Source organism: Cynocephalus volans, chromosome 11, assembly GCF_027409185.1.
Source record: "Cynocephalus volans isolate mCynVol1 chromosome 11, mCynVol1.pri, whole genome shotgun sequence".
NCBI classification, from domain to species: domain Eukaryota; kingdom Metazoa; phylum Chordata; class Mammalia; order Dermoptera; family Cynocephalidae; genus Cynocephalus; species Cynocephalus volans.
In genome coordinates, this window is record NC_084470.1 from 74,069,315 (window position 1) to 74,087,952 (window position 18,638).

The 18,638-nt window shown below is 39.6% G+C and overlaps 1 protein-coding gene and 1 non-coding gene across 10 annotated transcripts in view; one reads left to right on the forward strand and one right to left on the reverse strand.

Moving 5' to 3' along the window:
- MAGI1 (membrane associated guanylate kinase, WW and PDZ domain containing 1) overlaps positions 1-18,638 on the reverse strand; it is a 585,689-nt gene that overhangs the window by 41,907 nt on the left and 525,144 nt on the right. The window lies entirely within an intron of this gene.
- Positions 14,234-14,352, forward strand: LOC134391399 (5S ribosomal RNA). The gene has a single exon (XR_010024947.1). It is a non-coding gene; the product is annotated as a 5S ribosomal RNA (ribosomal RNA).

Genomic DNA, 18,638 nt, shown 5'->3' on the forward strand with positions numbered 1-18,638 from the left:
GATGTATTTGGGATCTGATGGTGTTGCACTGGAAATTTCAACCTTTTTTTGGAAAGTGATTCCTATGTAGCATGATGATTTCAACTCTTGGAAATGACTTGTCAAACTGTGAGCCATGCTAAGTTCAGTGCAAGTAAAGCAAGGCCAGGAGAGTGGGAAAGGAGTAAGCCACCCAGCATGGCTAACATGCCCCTGCGAGTGATGCATGAGGGGAATTACTTGTCCTAAGAGGCATGGGGCACTCTCTGGGCAAGGCTCCTTGCACCACCAAAATGAGGTCACTGCGGTCTGGCAGGCTGGCTCACAGACTAAAGTGCATAAGGAACATTTGGTAGCTTGTTAAAAATGCAGAATCCTGCGCCCCGTGTTCAGAGGCCCAGGAATCTGCAGTATTAAGAAATATTCCAGGAGATTCTGACCCAGGGGGTCTGAGGACCATATTTAAGGAAACTATGATATATTTGAAAGGGTATTGCTCTTTCAAGACAGGCAAACTCAGAGGTACCCTTCAGCAAGTCATTTGAGAGCCCTCTATGCCTCAGTTTCTCCACTTATGTGATGGAAATAATAAGACTCACTTCACAAGACTGTTAAGATAATTAAATAAGAGAAAATGCTTAAAAACCTCATACCTGGCAGAGTAGTTACTCAAATGTCCACCCCTTTCACCTCCCTTGGGCTAATTTACATCATTCAGAAAGGAAATGGTTATGGTTATCTTGCTCTAACTAGGGAAAAATCATTTGCTAATAAGCATATTAAAATATAAAAAAGATTGTGGGAGAAATATTTTACCTATAGATAAGAATAAACGTGGAACAATTTCAATATGTCTTTATTCTCAGTAATGATGATTAGGTGCTTTTATTATTACTTCATTAATATGATTCCCTGAAGGAATTTTATTATGTGATATTAGTGTGAGTCACTGCAGACACTTCAAATTTATACAACATTACATCTTTAAATTCATATTTTCTCCTAATTCAGACTGATCCTCTTAGTTAATTGGAATAAGCAAGATTCCACCACAGTTATTTTTTATTGCACTTGACTCTATCCAGGATCCCAATGACCCTCTACAAAAATTTGTAAAGAATTTCTAACTAGGTAGGTGGAGTCAGGGAAAACAGTTTCAATCCATACTGTGCTAATTGTTTATAAGACTTTGGCTGGTCTTAAATTCTCCATCTCTTAAGATCTTCATATCTAAAATAAAGGACATTTTTCATTTTCTGTCACAGAGAAACACTCGAACACATGTTCAAAGGTACATGCACCAGGATGTTCATTGCAGTATTGTTGGTATAAAGAAAAACTGAAAACAACTGGAAGTTCTAAAAATACTGTGGGAGAGCCAACCTATAAAGCAGCCTGCAGAGGTGAGACGCAATGAGCTAGCTCTACAGATAAACACATGGAGGGTCTCCAAACATAATGTTGAGCAAAAACAGCATGCTGCCAAATACATCAGAAGACAGTTGTTAAACACCCAAACACAGGCACAGCTTTTGCCTTCCATGAATGTCCATACCAAACTGACAAAGGGGATACTTCCGGTGGGGCAGGGATCAGACGGACTAGTTTAAGGAGACGTTAGCCTTATTTAGAATACTTTTTCAAGAACACTATATTCACATCTCACTGAGGCAATAAAATATTAATTTACAAATAAATACCAATTAATTAATGGCCTTTCCACTGTTAACTGTACAAAATCAGCCAGTCTGAAGGGTGTTGGCGTAATCAACCAATTAAAGTCTGTTTCCTCCAAGGAAGCCGTCCATGGAACACTCCAGTCAAAAGGTCCCAGCTCAATTGATACAACAAGCTGTAATTTACAACAAATATGCAAATCTTTTTTAATTTAAAGAGGCATTTGATCCTCTTTGCTAGCTAGTTGCTGAAAACCTTTGTTTTAGAAAGCTACACCCTTTACGGCAGCCAAAAGTGGGTTATGACCACAAATTAATATTTAAACAGTCAAAATCAAGAGACTCCACTTGATTGCTTTAAAAAAAAAAAAGTCAAAGATTTGTTTTAGGCCCATATGGTCATTAAATCTTAAAATCTGATAAATATGAATGCTGGAACAAACCTCCTTATTACAATTTATAATTTATTTTAGCTAAAACTACTTGGATGGATTGAAAACAGCTGGGAGACCTAGTGGAAAACACTCAAAAGGTCACTGGTTTGAAACAGCAGAATTCCCCAAGACCTAAAAATCAGAGGATATAGGCTGTCAGTGGTGGCTAAGCTATGGGAGGCAGCATTATGCCACACTTCATGGCATGTAAGTGCCTTTCCTTAGACAAATGCACCCTTTGTGTACCCCGTGGCAGCAGGAAGTTTGTGGTCTATAAGTCATGTCACATATTACATATGAAGCATATGGGCAGAAATGGCACCTGCCTTCATGGGCTCATCTGGTCCACATAGGGTAAGGAAGGAGAGCTTCCAGAAGAAGCAGAAGAGGTCATGATGGACCATCTGCTCTCAGAGCCTAGAGGGCAGCAAATGCTACTTCTAAGAGACCCCAGGAAACTTTTACAGGGAAGCATATGTTCAAAGTGTGATTCTCAGTGCAATCTACAGAAGTGAGAAAAGCTTGGGACCCGAATTTCTAAACTTCCCTACAAAAAAGGTGTCCCTTGGAAAAACCAAAGGGCAATTCTCTGCTAGTGACTGGGACCTGAGTAGTTAAGATGAGGAGGAGGAATTTGTTTCCCTTCAGATATCGAGGCCATAAATTATACTACTGAACATGTTCCAATATAACTGAATGGCAGAATGTTATTCTTGGTAAAATTTTATAACAGTTGTGCCCAGATAATTTGTGTGAATAAAGTAAAGCTAGAATACATATGCATTTGGAAACAAAGACTAAACGTTATATACCAAAACTGCATTTGGGGGGTGGGGGGTCCTCTTGGGATAATGGGCGGCTTTATTACCTATCTTAGTATCTCCTACAATTTAAAAAAAAGCTTTATTTATATATAAACACACATACGTAGACACACAGATACCAGAATGCACAAAAGTCTATACTGCTTTTTTAAGTAAGACAAATGCAGCAATTTCAGAACATTTTATTGCACTTTAAAATCTCTAGAGGCATCACTGACCTCTGTATCCTCCAAGAATTGCTTTTTTTTCCCCCAAATGAATGCATACATATAGTTTTTTAAGCACCCCATTTAGGTGGAGACTTGTGCTGTCTACTGACTAAATGAAAATAAGTAGGATAGCTCAGCTGGGCTATCAGAGAAGCCAAACAGAAGCCAAGCACTGAGATGAACAAAACCTGATTTGCTGGGAAAGAGAGTGGACTTCTTTGGACCTAATTTTCCCTGGATTTAAAGGAATTGAGGATGTCAACCAAGCTCACTAATGGAAAGGATCAAAAAAATTATGCAAAGGCTTTGAAAAGGTGAATCTTAGCACTGCCACATACAAAGTGGATCCACAAATGATACTAATGCACTATGTCATTGACTTAAATGTTTTTCATTGTGGAATTAATTCCCCTTTACACTTGTTCTCTAGTGAGCATTTTAATGGAAACATTTTGTTTTCCTCCTAAGCATTCCAACAAATGCTGTGTCACTAATCCACGTGTCACTGAACACATGGGATTCTTCAGAGTTTTGCTAAGCAAAATGCTGCACTAAAAACTGTACTGGAGATGAAATCAGGTAATACAATGTGCAAGGTGCAGGGAACTTTGGAAAGTTCGTGGAAAAAATAGAAAGGAAAGATAATACCAATTTTTCCATGAACTTTTTGAAGAACCCTCATACACTGAGGGGAGGACAGGACTACTAACAGCCACTGAAAAGGGATGATCGTGAGACTAGTCTTAGATACCATAAAGAATAAGAGTACTCCTGAGCACATTTTCATCACAGGCTCCACTAGCCTTCACTGTTATTCTAAAATCTATCAATGAGTAATCTTAAATGCAGGACCTTAAAATTACAGCTAACTTTAACTCAGTAAACTCATCCTTAAAGTCTGTACAGTCTTGCAAAGATTCATATAAAAAGATGTTCGACACAGCAATATTTAAAGAAGATAAAAATGGGAAACAATCTGAATTTCTGAGAACAGAGAGAACTGTTACATCAATAAGATAAAAAATTATGAATCCATTTAAAATGAGAACAATGAAGAATATTTACTGATGTGGTAAAACAGTAATGAAATTAGACATAAAAAGCAGGGTTAAAAGTATAAGTAGAAAATATAAATTCATTGTTAAAAAGTAGATATATATACATACACATACATCACACATCCAAAGACTAAAGGAAATGCATTAAAATATTGTTTCTGAATGTTAGGATAAACGGGTAATTCATACTGTTATCTTAAGTATTTTCCAAGTGTTCTAGGTTTTACATGTAATACAGCTATAATTATAAACAGCAAAGCATTATTAAACATAGCAGCCAATATTTAGTGTGCTTGGACAATGGTATGCACTTACAGCAGTGTTAGATTAAAAACAACCAGTTTGTTCTAGCTCTCTCTTGGCTCAATGACTGCCATTTTTACTCAACTGTCTATGCTGCTAAATCACTAGGTCATGGCCTTGATTGAAAATGGAATAAAAAGCTGTTAGAGGCTCTCTCAAGCAAAGCTGCATGGAAACACACAATTTTGCATAAAATTTCAGAGACTGTCTGAAACCTTAACCATTGACCCTGAGAAGCCCATTCTAATAGGGCCTACAGTCCTCAGGATAAATCATCCTTATCCAAGCACATGGCTATGGTGTTAGAAGAAATTCCTAGGGTGAGGTTCGTGTCAGCTAAGATTTTACCTTCAATAAGGGCAGCATATAGAAAATACTGTATCTGCAAATAGAGAGGACAATGAGAAGGATCAAGCAGAAAAGGAAAAATCTCACGGCTTGCTTCTCCTTTCTTGGGAAGATCTAAAGGACACATCTAAAAAAACTTATGAGGAGAGAAACTGCATTAAAGAACACACCAGAACACTAACAGTTATCAGCAAAAATGCTGCTGCATGAAAAAATAATGTGCCTACTAGGCGATGCTTTTATTTGTGGGGGTAGCATGAAGATGAATCAAACCACTAGGAGATCACTGAGATACAGACATGGAGGAGTGCAGGAAAGGTAAGAGAGAATAATCTGTAGTGTCCTCAGCCAATCAGAATTGATGATTGATTGCAAACCAGGGGCTCTACACAATGAAGAAAAAAAAAGCCATCTCCACCATTCTCTGCCAACTAGCTTTTTGTGTGTTTTCTTTGTTTACTATAGAATATATAAGCCATAAAATAAACTTAAACTGCCCTTCCCATACCAATAAAATGCTAAGAACAGTCCAGAAAACTGAAAAAGGAAGGTATAGTTAGCTTTAACTTTTTCCACCGAGGGCAGGAAGAAAAATAGGAAACATTCATGCACTCATTTAAACAAACTGTGCTGAGGGCCTATTACATGCCAGGAAGTGGCATGAAATAAAGCAATGAACAAGACTGACAAGGTCCTGCTTTCACAGTGCTCACATTCTGCAGGAAAAAGAATAAACAATTTAGCAAATAACTTCAGAGGGTGACAGCTTCTATGATGAAATGAAGCAGGATAGTGCAACAGGCTGTGTTGAGACACACAACTACTTTATACTGAATGATCAAGCAATTCTTTCTCGAAGAGACTGTATTTGAGCTAAGACCTGAATCATGAGTAGGAATGAGCCATGTGACCATCCATTCATGCAAGAGTTAATGAGCTCTGCCATATGTCTAGCAAAGCATTACTGAAGAGACAAAGGTAAATCAGACATGGGCCCTACCCTGGAGGAGTATATGCTTTGTTTTAAAAGAGAAAGAAGGAAAGCAACAGTTCTAATTCAGAGTGGTGGGTGCTAAGTGCCATGACAGAAGGAAGCACTATTGCTCTCAGGAGTACAGAGAAAAGAAATAAAATCCAATATGAGGAAAGGGGAAGAAGGGACGGGCTGGACATTGAAGGATGGAGTAGGAGAGTGGGGTGGGAACAACATGCAATGACTGATGCTTGATTCAATAACAATGATGACTTTAAGTTGGTTTTTTCTTAAAAGCTAAATCAGTGTGCCAGCATAAACTCAAGGCCAAGTTTAAAATCACAGTACATTTTCACTGAAGAACCTTACAAACACTATATATCACAAAACTGAATCCATAAAACAAAATGAAAAAGTGATCCTAGTATTTGATTTTTTTCTCCTTCCCCTGGCCAAATACCATCATCAACTCTGCGGTATAATTTTTTCAATGCAAATATGGTACCAGCTGCCAAGAACAGGAACATCAGACCCAATGTCTCCAAAAAGATGAAGACATTCTTTTCTTTGGGGACCTAATAATGATTATTATGAAATATTGTGGCTATCAGAATTCAGAGGGATGGCTGGACTTCAGATGTCTGGAATAAGTAGCTTCCAGTGCTGTGTCAGCTGGCATTTTGTGAAGAAGATTAAGAATATAGTTATACAGGTTTTACAGCTACAGAGAAGTCTGCTTCAATTACACAGTACATATAGCCTAATAAATATGTCCCTAGGAGAAATAAATGGCTTGAAAAACTGGTGATTGCTAATGGTTTACGGAGCCTTTCACCTCAAAGTTATAAGCCTTGAACTGGCACAGGTGAGGAGAGACCCAAAGTCATTAATACCTTGGGCTGCTCAAAGATCTAGGTAAGATGGATGGATTGTCTTCATGTAATTCCTGAGAAATAAATGGTCACTTCAGAAGAGGTGTCATTGAAATGGCAAAAATGGTCCTATTGTTGTTGACTCTCAAAAACATGTGAAGTATACCTGGAAGGGTTGGTCTTTTCTTCTCATTTCTAAAATAAACTGGTCTTCAAAAGCAAGGGTGCAAAAATATCTAACAAGTTTTGAGAGCTTGCCTTTGACACACACTTAGTCTTCATAACTGCTCTCTGATATACTCCCTGTTTTACAGATGAGAAACCTGAGACGCTAATGATTAAGTAACATGACCAAGGTCACACGGTCAGGTGAAAAGCTGAGGAGACCTGGTCTAATGCCAAGCCAGTGTTTTTAAATACCAAACTGTACAGTCTCATTCAAAAGTGCTTAAACCATTTTCGAGTACAGCCCACTACAAAGTCATTACAACTATAGTTGTTCAGACACACAAAATTCCTTCACAGAAAACTTTTCATAAAGCTTCATAGAATCCATGGACAACCGATAGGTCAACAGGTCAAGGTATCCTGGACCCACGATTGTGACATGAATTGGGGAAGACAGTTTCTTTTCTACAGATAGCATGATAGTCTATGCATAGTCAATTTCTTAGCACTTCTCTGATAGTTTACTCCAACTCACAGTACCTAAATCATCGACCATTCAAGGCCATACATGCTGAAAGTATAACAAGATCAGTCTCTTATCTGGGGCAATGAAGCAAGTCTGCAAAGCAACACAACTAACAGACTGGTCGGGCCACCAAGCCTTATCAAATACAGTTTCAAGAGAGGGTAGGAACTTTTTCTAGCTTGCAAATGTTTCCTGACTCTACCTGATAACGAGGTTTACTTAATTTTTTTAATTAGGGGTAGGGAAAAAGATGGAGTGAGTCAGAAGTAGAATGAGTTATGGCATCTTCTGTCCAGAAGGGGAAAGAACAGGAACTGTCAACTTAAAAAGACCACTAATTTGTCATGATATAACATAAGGCTGATCTTTTTTCTCCAGGGAATATTCCAACCAAGATCTACTTTTTAAGGGTAGAATTAAGCCAGTTTCTCATATGGTTCTAGGAAAGCTCTCTGTCTCTGTGAGTTGGAAATCGTAATTATGGTGTTTAAGAGTAGGTTCTTTGCCACGGTCTAAAAATGCTTCTACCTCTGAGGAAGACCCTTTAACCACCAGACTGATAGCTTGATGTTTCTCCTACCTATATTTCAAATTTACATTGCTTTTTATGAAAATGCTTAAGGGTTGGCCCCGTTACCCATTCCTCTTATCAACAGTTAATTCACAGAGGTCTCCCCAGAACAGGTGAGACTATGGTGTACTGGAAGCTCCATGGCAGTTCCTTCAACTTTGAAAATTTGACTTTTAACTGCATAGGATGTATAGGAGGAGATTATAAAACAATAGCTCAAAATAGCTCACTGAAAGAAAAAACCGATAAGGATTCCTTTTCTGGGTTGGAAAAACAGGATGCTGTGCAGGCTCTTGTTTGAAGGTCACTGGCCCCAAAGGGAAACCTATCACTGTAATTGGTGCTGAGAAGATTCTAGGTTAAAAAATACATGCCAAGACCCTTTTCTTCAGCCTTATTGACTTTCAGGTTGATTCTTATCCTGTTTATTTTTAGCAATGTAAGTTTAGGCACAGAAAGAGATCCAAGAGAATATCCTGACTTTTATCTTTACAGGACACCAATCCCCTGGAACCCTAGGCCCTTCTTGAGTCTTCTTTCTCTCTCCCATCACATATATCTCCAAAATGCATACTGAATCCATCTAAGTCCATCTCTACTGCCACTGCCTTTTCTAGCCTAGATAACCACAGGAGCCTAAAGACTGATCTCTTTGCTTTATTCTTTATCCCCTTTAATCTATTATCCACACAGAGGCCAGAGACATCTTTCTACAACATAAATCAGAGTATATGGTCCCCTGGCTACATGTCCCTAGGGCTTCCCAATACAGTTTAAATGAAATACTAACTCATTTTGGTGTCCCACCAAGCTCGCCTTGATCCGACCCTGCCTAACTCTTTCATTTCCTTTCCTACTGCTCTTTCTCTGGTCCACATGCTCCAGCAAGGCTGGCATTCTCCGCTTCTGAAACTACTTCCTCTCAATCCTCTGGGCATTTCTGACGGCTGCTCTGTCTGCCAGGAACACTCTGCCTACAGATCTATGTGTGGGTGGCTTCTTCTCATCACCTAGTACTCTCCTCAAAGGTCACTGCTTCAGAGAAGCCATCCAGGGATCCAGGCCATCTGCAGACCTAAAGTGACCCTTTTTTGTCACACATTATTCCCACAGTTCAGTTTCTTTGTTTTCATACACACTATCGCTTTCTAAAATTACCGTATTTGTTTACTTACTGTTTATTGTCATTGTTTACTTGTTACTGTCTCTATTTCAAGGTCTATCCTGTCACTCCATCCCCAATGGTATGGAACAGTATCTGGTCCATAGTTCAATAAATATCTTTCAGAGGAATATGTGCATGTTTAGAGCTTATGAAGTGAGTTTCTATCTTGTGTGCTGCAGGAAGAGCTGAAGAGGTAAGGGGGGGGGGCGCTTGGCCTTTCTTTTTATCACCACCATCACTGCGGTGACTATTTAACAGCTCTTGATCCTTGGTCTGCTTCTTGATTTACTGGTGTGCTGCCAGGCTCGGCTCAACTCACAGCTCCTCCTCCCTTAGCGCAGAGGACAAAGTTCTGCGGTGCCACCTGGTGTCCTTACTTCCCATCACAATAGACAAGCTCTCGCCTCGGAACAAACGGAAAGCTCGAAAAGAAACCCCAAGGTCTGTGAGCTCCCAGCCCCAGCAAATAGATATGCTTAAGGACTCAGAGTCTAAATACTACTTCAGATAAGAATACCTTCATATCTTTACTTATAAAAGCAACTTTTATTACAACAATGAGTTAAAAGATTCTAAAATGCCTCACCTCCACAAAAAGCAAGCAAACATTGATGAAAATGAAAATTCCAGGTCCTTTTCACGCAAATCCATGAGTCTCCTGAACAGTTTTAACAGACTGGTGTGACAATTGCTTTTTTGTTGCAATGTAGTTTTGCAAACTAGGACGGAAATTTTCCAGCTTGCACCAGAAGGGCACATGTTATTTGGCAATTTCAATTAACTTTATTACCAAACTGCTTAATTGCAAATGAGGCACCATATCAAACTTTATTCCAATCTCTTACATATTAGGCTTAGAAATCACAGGTCACAGTTAACAACGGCAAGGCAACCCGACTTCAGAGTCCTACAGCACTACATTATTCAAAGAGTCTGCAAGTCAGACCGAAAGAAGCCATTTACTGAGGGGTCAGGGTTTTCCAAAGACCAAGGACATTTTTGATGAGCAGCCCCATTCATCTCCCATGGAGATATTAAATGTCTTCAAATTTCTCTTGCTGAAACAATATCTGAACTGGTCTAAGTGATTATGTGAATTACACAGAGAAAAGAGCTGTTTCCTTGACTATGTCAATTTCTAATGAATTGCTGCCCCAGATAGCTATAGGGAGCAGAAGAAGCTTATGCTTTGGTTCAGCTATTAGATTTCAGGTTTCAGTGAGTCAATACTCGTTGTACCACTTGGATTTACTTAAAGGCAGAGTACAAGAATCAGCTTCACCCACACACGCCCCAATACACGCACGTGCACACGTGAGCACACAACTGTTGCAATTATTAATAACTTACAGGTCAAGTATATTTAAGAGGCAGGGAAAATCCAAAGACTGTGAGGCCACTTAATGAAATATCCTAGCTGGGAACAAGATGTATAATGAAGCATTACATTTATGGCCAGGAAGAGTAAGTACATTGGAAATGAAATACATGCTGACCCAGTAAGTATTTAAGTTAACAAGTTTCTCACTGTGGAGATCAAATGCCAGGATCTTTTTGCTTCCTCTTCAGTCTGATTCTGGCTGTTTCCTGCTATTTTTTATTTCTTGGTAAATGAGACTCCAGTCAGACTTAGAGTCAATGCAGGTAGAGATCTTAATGCAAGCACACAAACTCAAAATGAATTTTTAAAAGTTGTCATAAAGTTTCTGAGACTGCTTTTTACATATAGGAAATCAGCCACGGATATCTTGGGATACCCCAAGCATAGGTAATGTGCACAGTTCACCCAATGTTTCCCTTGCTTTTGGATTTAACATTCTCTTGGTTACCCCAATAACTTATATAGGGCAAAAAAATTCATGAAAAGGTCTAACCAATAACTACTGTACTATGTAAGGGCAACACAGAGAAGAGTGATATCCCTGGCCTTGAAATCAAACTCATCTTCCCCCTCCACTAAGAGACAGTGGAAGGAGTGGTAAGAGAAAGGCGGGAGCTCCTGTTGGTCTTTTTGTGGTATGGATGCTAGATCTCCATTCACACATTACTGCAGGGCACCCGCTCAACTGTCCTGTTCTACTCTCAACCTCCTGTGGGCCTCTTCCCTTCAGTAGTGATTCCTGGATTTTAGATTTCACAGTGCAGCAAATTTTCATAAAATAGATCTGAGCAACTGACCAAAAGTTGCCAATTCCTTATTTTGCAAATTAAGAACCTTAGAAAAGGGGAGACAAATGACAATCAACTATTATTTCACAAGTAAAAGGATATTTCGGTTGTAAAAAAGGAAGGATATATAATATTCCTATATATTCTTTATATATATATATATATATATATATATATATATATAAAGGAGAGTCCTGCGCATTGGGAAAACTTAAATTCATAGAAAACCTACTCTTTTGTCTTTATTTTTCTCCTGTCATTGTTTTACTGAAAGAACACATCATCACAGACCCAAAGGAATGCATATGCTGTTACCTTCTCCCTTGAGGCTCCTCTTTTAGTATTCCTTATCTTTTCCCTTCCCCAGACAACCAAGACAAAAGCACTGAAAACAGTAGGACCACTTCAACATCTCCTCCACCTCCTTCCTTTAAAGCCCCATCCAGTCTGACAGAGCAAGTGGCAATAAACTCATCAGGACAGGGCAGCACTGGGAGTATGAGAAGCCCTCATCTCAGTCCATTCCTTGCTACCGTGCTGAGGAGTATACAGTTCTATCCATATTCCAGATGGTAATCTGGAGGCTCAGACACATTGCCCGAGGCTGGCCTCGGTTGCACTGCCAGCTGGCAGCAGAGAAGGACTGACAGGAAGGCACCACAACTGGCCAAGGTGCTACTTCCATTACTGGACAGACGCATAAGCAACACAAAGAAGAAATGGGGAATCCTCAAAATTTATTCTGTCCAAATTTAACAAAAAATAATCTAGATGCTGATTTCATCTGCACCTAAATAAATAGAATACAGCATTTCCAATAAGCAAAAACCAATAGGTGTTTAAAAAAAAAAAAAAATTAGTGCTTCTCAATCAGGATTGATTTTGCCCTTCAGAGGACTTTTGGCTATAGCTGAGGACATTTTGGTTGTTACAACTTGGGGATAGGCGTGCTACTAGCAGCTGGTGCTGGGTTAAAAAAACAAACAAACATCCTTCTCTTCCTCCTTTAATTGCCAAAGGCTAAATGAAAGCTGCTTTACAGGGGGGACAGACAAACTACATAAACATAGAATTCCTTTAATTCATGGGCAATGGTGTTATTTTTTAATGCAATTATCTGCCTCTTTGGTAAGTAGTATCTATGGCAAAAGTAACTATAGAGAATGTAAGTCATTTTCAAATTTAGAAACAACAAAAATATCTGAGAGGATAGACCTAATTCTAACTATCTCCAAATGATTTTTAAAAACTTATTAGTGTTCATGTAAGTATAAGAAAGCTTTTTAAAACACAGTTTTTATGTGGGTTCCTCATGCCAGGACCTCTGGACATACCAATTTCTAAAAAAAAAGCCTAATTAAAAACTTGAGTTGCTGAATGAGGTGAGTTGATAGCTAATACCAGCGAAATAAAGGGATTCCCTCTATTATGGAGTCTTATAACTAGCTGGCATTGTGGCCTCTTAGATATTACGGCTGCTACTCTATGATACGGTGCAAAAGGATCTTTGAACAATTTTGCCTCAAATAAAGATAACACAAATGTTATAGCAGAATTTTTCATGGCAAAGGTAACATACCAGATGAGATTTCTAGAAAAAAAATTAAGCACGAGAAAATGGGGAGGATGTGGTTAACCATACTATATTGTAGACGTTCATTTGGATGTCACTCATCTATCATGAGAGATTAGTACAGTGCTAAGTTCAATGAATGAATGACAGAAGGAACAGCATTTATTGCACATGGCAAGAAACTCAAAATGCTGAGAACATTAGACACACAAAAAAGAACACTATTAAAAGAAGTCTAAAATAAACCCAGGTAACAACTTGGCACAAAAAAAGGTGTTGCCATGTTGCCAGTGGAAACATAATACCTCTAAGGACCCAATGCTATTTTTGAAGACATTAAGATTCTACCAACAAGATTACTGAACCAAAAAGGATTATGTTCACAAATAGGGGACATGATTCATATCTGAGAAGAAATACAAACAGAGTAAATACCAGGCAAGGTAAGTTGCGGAACCTTTTTAAATCTGCAGGTGACTATGCAAAGACCAACTAACTCAATAAGCACCATGGCATATACTTAACTCCACATGGTGGTAAAGAATGTGTGATTTAATTTGAGGGAAATAAAGGAAGGTGGAAAAATATTATACAAAGTAAACTCTCTACCTCAGATAACAGATTTGAAAATGCTCAGAACTAAAAAATGTTTAGAGGGTAGGAAGATACCTCTTACAATAAAGAGAAACTCAACAGAGTAAGGTTGCAAAATTAATATAAGAAGGGAGAAGCTGGGCCAAGCCCATGGCGCACTCGGGAGAGTGCGGTGCTGGGAGCGCAGCGACGCTCCTGCCGCGGGTTCGGATCCTATATGGGAATGGCGGGTGCACTCACTGGCTGGGTACCGGTCACAACAAAGACAAAAAAAAAAAAAGGGAGAAGCTATCATAATAATATTCCTCATAGCAGAGACTTTTCACATGAGACAACATCCAAAGTTTGACAACTAACAGATCAATTTTCATATAGAACCAAAGCAAGAGTAGAAAATAAACTCCAAAGTTAAGGAAAAAATGTCTAAAGATACCTTGTTTCTTTTGTTTTGTTTTGTTTTGTTTTTTAAAGCATAAATTAAACCCAAAAGAAAGGAAAAGTAGCCAGTTACTGGAATTTTGAGATGGTGATAGTGAAAAGAAATTCCTAGGAAACAGGTACACAACAGGTCCATGCACATGCATGTTTTATATCCCTACCTTTCTTAGTGCCTTCATGCATATGCTGTCTGAGTCTCAAACTCAGCTGGTGGTGGACCATGGGCAGGTAGTAGACAAGAGAAAGGCCAGATGTACGATAAGAGAAAATGGCAGATTTGTGGCAAATTGAAATTGTTGGCTCTAGGTAAATGCATTCAAATTTTAAAATAATTTTTTTAAAAGATTGCCAAAGTCTATGGCCATACCACCCTGAATGCACCCGATCTCGTCTGATCTTGGAAGCTAAGCAGGGTTGGGCCTGGTTAGTACTTGGATGGGAGACTGCCTGGGAATACTAGGTGCTGTAGGCTTTAAAAAAAAAGATTGCTAAACGTATACGAATGGGTTGCTATGGATTGAACTGTGTCCTCCAAAGTATTAGAAGCTTGATCCCCACTGTAACTATTAAGAGGGTAGGAAATTCTATTATGGTAATTGAAAGGTGGGGCCTTGAAGAGGTGATTAGATTTGAGGATTGCGCCCTTGTGAAGGAATTTATCCATTCATAGAATAATGGACATGGTTCTGAGCCCTTTAAAAGGAGAGTGAGTAAGGAGTTATTCTCTCTTGGTCAGCCATTCACCACTGATACCCTGTGTCCCTGTGTAGAGTCACAGACAACAAGGCCCTCACCAGATAATTCCCTGGGCTTTGGACTTCTCAGCCTCTGAAACTGTAAGTAATAAATATTGTTTCTTTACCAATTACCCAGTTTCAGGTATTCTGTTATAAGCAACAGAAACAGACTAATTTAATGGGTCATGCCAAATACTGCCCTGGACTAACAGTTTGTAACTCTAAATCTTTCCTACACTTCAATGCACAGCTTTAGTCCAGCAGTTCTCATCAGCAAGAGGGTGATTCTCCCCTCAGGGGACATTTGCCAATGTCTGCAGACATTTTGAAGTGTCACAATTAAAGAGGGCAGGTATGGTACAGGACAAGGGATGCTGTTAAACATCCTGCAATGCACAGGATGGGCCCAGCAACAAAGAATCATCTGGCCCAAAATGTCAAAAGTGCAGAGGTTAAGACACTCTGCTTTAGCTTGAACAGACTTCATTGTCACCCCTCATCCTCCCAGATTCACCTTTCATCCACATCTGTGCCACACAGACTCGGACTACATGTTACGGCTGGTAAAAGTCACGTGTTTGCCTTACTTCCCTAATTAGACTGTGAGTTCTGTTTCTCTCTCCTTATTCCACAGCTGTGCACAAAGAACATCCTCAGTCGTTGATTAAGACCAGGAATGGGTCAAATGGGAAAAGGCTTATTGTAAATATTATTAGGACTATGAAATTAAATAGGAAAGAAAAACAGCTACATTGCAACCTCAATTGATTCTTTCAACAGAAAGCCTCAAACACATAGAAATTTCAATAGTCTACTTTTCGGAGAAAAAAGAATGATCAATGCTAGTCTCATTTTACATGGTTTACATATATCATCCTAAAGTCAATCCCTCCTCTAGGATGTTGGGTCTTATCTCCTTCCCTTTCTTAAAGGCCTCACTCCTTCAACAAGAGAGCACAATGAATTCTCCTTTCTCCTCCATCCTCATCTACTGAGTCATTCCTATCCCGATGCAAGAATGCAGTGGTATCTCCCACCTTAAAAACAAAACAAAACCCTCTCCTTTGACTCTACCTCCCTCTCCAGCTTGTACTTCTTTTCTTGGCTCCACTTCACAGCAAAGCTTCTGGAACAACTTGTCCGAATCCCCATCCCGCCTCCCCCTCTCACTGCCTACTCCAGGCTGAGTGCACTCATAGCACTCCACGAGCCGGGCTCTTGGCGGTCATCCACACTGCAGGTAGCAATCCCATGTCTATGCCACTACCTCTTGAGGACACCAGTGCTGCTAGAAATCTCCTTGAGACACGTCTCTGCTCTCAGATTCCGTGATGCCACAGTTTCCTGCTCTTTCTCCTATCTGCACCGCTCTTCCATCTTTCCTGGTGCCTCCTCCTCAGTCTGACCCGAGTGGTGATGTGCCTATGGGTTCTGTCCTGGCCTCCTCTCTTGTTCCCACTCTTTCCCTAAGTCATCTCATTCGGCCCTGGCTCTAAATATGGTCCGCATCTGTGAATATGGTCCTTAATAAGAAATATATTTATATACACGTATGTATGTGTATGCATGTGTATGTGCACACAGCAAATGTTTCATAAAAAAAGTACATATTTTTACTGAGTGTAACATACTCTGATATTTTCTATTCTGTATTACTTTCAAGAAAAACACTGATTATAGCCCAATATATTGACTTCACAGCCCACAGTTTATAGAATACTAACATGATAATGGCCCATAAATGTGTATTTCTCCTGCCCTAACCTTGCCACCACCAAATCCCAGACCCCAGACAACCTCCTATGTTTCTGCTTCACTCGGATGTCAAATGGGCATTTCACAATTAAGAGGTCTGAGAAGGAACCCTTAATCCCACAGCTCAAGCCCTACCCACTCCTACCCCAGTATCCCAATCTTAGCAAAGATTCTGCCCAGGTCAAAACTTGAGGGATCCTTTGTGATTCCTCCCTTTTCCTTTCCTTTTTCAGCTTGGGTCAGCAAACTACAGCTCATGAGTCACATAAAGTTTTCTTGGAACACAACTAACCCATTTGTTTACATGTCATCTGCTACATGGGTAGAGTAGAATAGTGGGGACAGAGACTGTATGGACCTTGACAAAGCCTAAAATATTTACTATGAGCTCTCTACAGAAAAAGTTTGCCAACCCCATTCTCTAGTCAACCTGCCAAGCCCTGTCACTCTTGTTAACACATCCCCAAACCCCTTCTGCCCTCCATTTTACTGATGTCACTCTAGTCCAAGCTGCCAGCACCATTGCTTGAACGTCTTAATTATCAGAGGTCTCCCCACTTTCACTCCTGCTCCCTAATATACTTCACATATATGCCAAAGGGACTATCTAAAAACGTGAGAGCTTGTTCCTTCACTGCTTGAAGCTGGACGTCACACTGAAAACGAACTTCAAACTCCTGTCCTGGTCTCCTGCCTCTGACCTCAACTCCCCTTTGCATGCCTTCTGCAGTCACCTGGTCTCCCTTCCGTTCCCCTGGGGTCTTTGCACTAACTCCTGCCTTCTAATCTAGAGGAGCCCTCTCACCGCTACCCCTGCCACACCCACTCACTTTCAGCTGGTTCCACTTGCTTCAGAGCACTTTCCTCTGGCTGATATTTTCTTGTCCATCTGTCCCCTTCCCCTTGAACTAAAGCTTCATGAAACCAGGAGCCTGTCTGTTTTGCTGGCAGATGATTCTGCTCTGCTCCCAGTGCCTAGACAATGCCTGACACACAATGTTAATGAATCTGTTTCGCAAAAGGGGACAACAAAGTAACTCCATTACATTCAAATTCAGCACTGTCTGTAGAAGCACAGAAGAATAATTGTACAGCCTGCCAGCCATGCCAATGAAATCCCACCACTCTTTCAGAAAGGGCAGGGGATCCACCACTCTTTCATGAGAATTACAAATCACACAGACAGTTATAATAAATACTGCACATAGGCAAGTAACTCAGAGGATTAAGTTTACCTTCAAGGAGGATAAGACATTGCCTTGCAGAAAAAAGTTTTAGACTTGCCAACCAGTTTGCATTGTGAATATAACAGGGATAAAACTCCAATCATCCAATCAAGTTTGAAATTGCATATAAATGTTTGAACAAATGAAGCCTGCTTAGGTTTAACAATTTTACGACCAAAAGTCCATAAAGAAACCAGAGTTCCTTAAGGTGTGAAAGTGAGGGGTGATATTTATGTTATATAATGAAAGAACCAAAATAGAAACATTTTTATACTTATCTCATCTCTTGCTGTAAGTCATCTCAAATATAAACGTGACCTAACATTCTCTAAAGAATTGTCAAATAAAATATTTGATTACTTTAAACCATGGCAATAAACCAAAATAGCAACTTAAAACACCATTACTAATAAAGGCCAAAAGTCTCCTTAATAGCAAATTCAAACACCACCCTGTTTAGCACTGTGGAAGTGCTAAGAAGCTTGCTAATTTTAACTTGAACAACTTTTAACAGCTAGGAAGATATTAGGCAGCATGCTGGATCTGACAAGAGGACTCAACTTCCAAAATTATTAGAAAAACTAACCACCATAGCTAAGAGGTGAGGTCAATTAGTTTGAGATACTGAGTCAGATAACTACACCAAGGAGACTTCAACATCTTCCTTCTTAAATAGAGTTGTGACCAACTGTAAACTGTCAATACTGCTCATGTGGCAGATTACACCTGTTTTGTATGTTAGCATTTTAGATGAGTTTTTCTTATGTTTTAAAGTTTCTTCCACTTTTTAGATTAAAGGTACTTTAATAAAATAATTTAAACTAAGCTCCTTGGCATCAGCCCAGTGCAAAAGCTGAGATGCTTCCTGATCAGGTGGAGGTCCTGTAATCCCGTTGAAAACATGGTGAGACCATGCCAGGATTGAGAAAGTAGAGATCACCCCAAGCACTCATACTTCACAAGTCTTAAGTTCTTTAAGTCTCAATTCCTCGTGCCCCCTAACATCTAGTTAACATGAGAAGGGCTGAGAGAAGGGCTTA